Source organism: Equus asinus, unplaced genomic scaffold (assembly GCF_041296235.1).
Source record: "Equus asinus isolate D_3611 breed Donkey unplaced genomic scaffold, EquAss-T2T_v2 contig_37, whole genome shotgun sequence".
Lineage (NCBI taxonomy): Eukaryota > Metazoa > Chordata > Mammalia > Perissodactyla > Equidae > Equus > Equus asinus.
The window spans coordinates 1,894-4,618 of NW_027225038.1; the positions used below are offsets into that span (position 1 = coordinate 1,894).

The window sequence follows — 2,725 nt, forward strand, 5'->3', positions numbered from 1 at the left end:
GGATCGATCGCCTGGCTGCTTCCGGCCAGACACTCTCCTAGGTGCTGGCCACCCAGCAGCCGAGAACGCGGGTGCCAATCTCGGCCTCCGGGGCGTTCGCCTCCTCGCCTCTGGGGCCGCAAGACCAGCGGTGTGCCTACGCATGCCGGCCAGAGGTGGCAGAACCTGACGAGGACACGTGCCGTGGAAAATGGAGAGCTTGGCGCCCCGGAGGGCCTCGTCGGACGTCTGTGGATGGCCGTCGCTCTCTTTGCCGAAGCCCGCCCCCTGCCCATCTTCTCTCCGTCCCAGGGTCCCCTTTCCAGTGGGACGCAAGAAGGCCCACAGGGCCCAAACGCTGGAGACGGGCAGCGCACACAGCGCGCCCTGGGTCCCGGGGGGTGCGGCGGGAAAGCCTTGCGGCACAGAACCCTGAAGCCCAGAGGTCTCGAGACAGGGAGAGCCGGGACGTCGGCAGGCACCGACGGGCCTTCGGACGCGACTCTTCCTCCCCGTCATCACACCGTGCTGCTCCTCCCTCCGTCCTGGGCGCGAGCGCGCTCTTGGGAAGACGGAGGCGCCTTCGTCGGTGACCTAGCGGGCGGGAGATCCCGGGCAACGTCCCCAGCGGCACTTGAGCAGAACGGGGACGCTGCGGTCGGTCGTCGGGGAGGGGCTTCTACATGTCTGGTAGATGGAGCTGCTTTCTCGTGCCAAGTTCTCTGGGCCCTGACTTTTCTGCCTGCTCCTTCTATCAACTCAGTAAGGTCGGGGGTGCCCGGCAGAAAGAGGAAAAGAGCCAGAGCGAAGAAGCGGAGAGAAAGGAACACACAAACCCGGACGCACACACACACACAGGCACACAGACACACAGGCGCGCGCGCGCGCGCGCACACACACACACACACACACACACACGCCTACACACCCACTCGCACAACCCGCACAAGCACACGCACACGCAAGCGCAGACAGAGCGCGCCAGCGAGCTCCGGTGCCTGCCTGTGGTTCCTGGGCGATGGCGGGGCAGCGATGCCGGGAGCCCGGGACTCCTGAGAGCCTGTCTGCGCGGCCTAGGGCCCCAGGGGTGATCGCCAGCCCCGGGGCCCCTGCCTCCTGGCCCGGGCCCAGCTCCAGCACCACCGCCCTCCTGGGGGGGAAGCGAGCTCTTGGGCAGAGCCTCTCTGGGTCAGGGTGGGTGTCTGTCTAGGTCCGTGTCTTGGATCCTCTCCGTGTCGCCGTTTCTCTGTTTCTCCGTGTCTCTGTCTCTGTCTCTGTCTCTGGGTCTCTGGGCTGGCGCCAGCAGGAGCTGTCCAGGGTCCCCGCGAGGGGCGGGTTGGGGGCGGGGTGCCGGTCTCCTGGGCGGCGCTGGCGGGGGGGAAGTGTGGCCGCCCCGCCTCCCCGCTCCCTCAGGGGCAGCGCGGCGGGCTTCCGCTGACGCCCTCTGGTCGCGCCGGTGGCTCCGCCTGGGTTTGGGCAAGTCGGGGCCCGGCCGGCGCCGCAGAGGTCAGGGCTCCCGCTGGGAGGCCCCTCGGGCCGGAGGGGACTCAGAGGAGCACGGGCCCGGCGGCCCGACGCCCCGACGCCTCGGGCCAAGTGCCCCGCGCCACCCCCCTCCCAGCAGCCGCATCTCCTGCGACCCATCGCCGGATCCGAGCGGCCAGGGCGGCCTGGAGTGTTCCCGGGCCGCGAGGGGAGAGCGCCCAGCCAGGCGCCCCGCCCCCATCCCCGCCCCCACCGCCGCCCCCACCACCCCTCGTTTCCCACCGCCGCCCGCCCCGCCCCGCCTCCTCGCACCCCGGGCTGCTCCAGGCCTCCGCGCCCTGGGAGGGCAGCAGGGCGGGGCAGCGCAGGGTTTGGCTGGCCCGCTGGCCGCGCCCGAGGCGGCCGCGGCGGGAGGCAGCAGCGGGAGGAAGGCGGCAGGCCGGGCGCGGGCGCAGGGGGCGCCGGCGGCGGGTGCGCGTCACAGAGGCCTGGGCGCGCGCGAGCCGCGGGCCGGGCGACGCGGCGCGGCTTCTTAGGGGCGCCGGCGGCAGGCGCCAGCGTCTACGGCCATACCACCCTGAACGCGCCCGATCTCGTCTGATCTCGGAAGCTAAGCAGGGTCGGGCCTGGTTAGTACTTGGATGGGAGACCGCCTGGGAATACCGGGTGCTGTAGGCTTTTGCCTCCCTCGCCTTTTGCCGCCGGCCGGGCGCGGCTCCCTCCGCGCTCCTGCCGCCCCTCCTCCGTCCTGCGGCCTCCGGCCTCCGTCCTCCGCGGACGCCCCCCACCCCTCCAGCCAGCCCGACCCCCCCCACCCTCCCCCTCCCCTCCCGCCCCCCTCCGCACCGCGGGCCCGCCGGCGCCGCCCATGGGCAGGGCCCAACCCCTCCCCGCCACAGCCCAACCCTTCCAGCTCGCGGCCCCACCCGAACCCAGGGCCAATCGGGGCCAGCCCGGCGGGACCGGGACCGGGACCGGGACCGGGACCGGGACCGGGACCCCGACGCCGCACACGCCGCCGGCCGGCTCCCTCTGGCCTCGGCCTCTTCCCACCCGCTCGGCTCCCGCTCCGGTGACACCCCAGCCCTTCCCTCGGCGCCCCGCCCCCGCCGCCCCAGCCGCCGGGTAGAGTCGTCCTGTCAGGTGGAACGGATTCCACGGCGGTGCCGGGAGGCCCAAACGGGTCCCAAAGCGACCAGCCCCGCCCACCGAGGAAAGGCACCTGGTCAGGCTTTTCCAGACACCGCCCGCTTCTCCAAGG

At 72.8% G+C, this 2,725-nt stretch overlaps 1 non-coding gene across 1 annotated transcript; it reads left to right on the top strand.

Annotated features, from left to right (window-relative positions):
* The first annotated feature begins 2,023 nt into the window (after positions 1–2,023).
* Positions 2,024–2,142, top strand: LOC139043798 (5S ribosomal RNA). The gene has a single exon (XR_011500864.1). It is a non-coding gene; the product is annotated as a 5S ribosomal RNA (ribosomal RNA).
* The last annotated feature ends 583 nt before the right edge of the window (positions 2,143–2,725 follow it).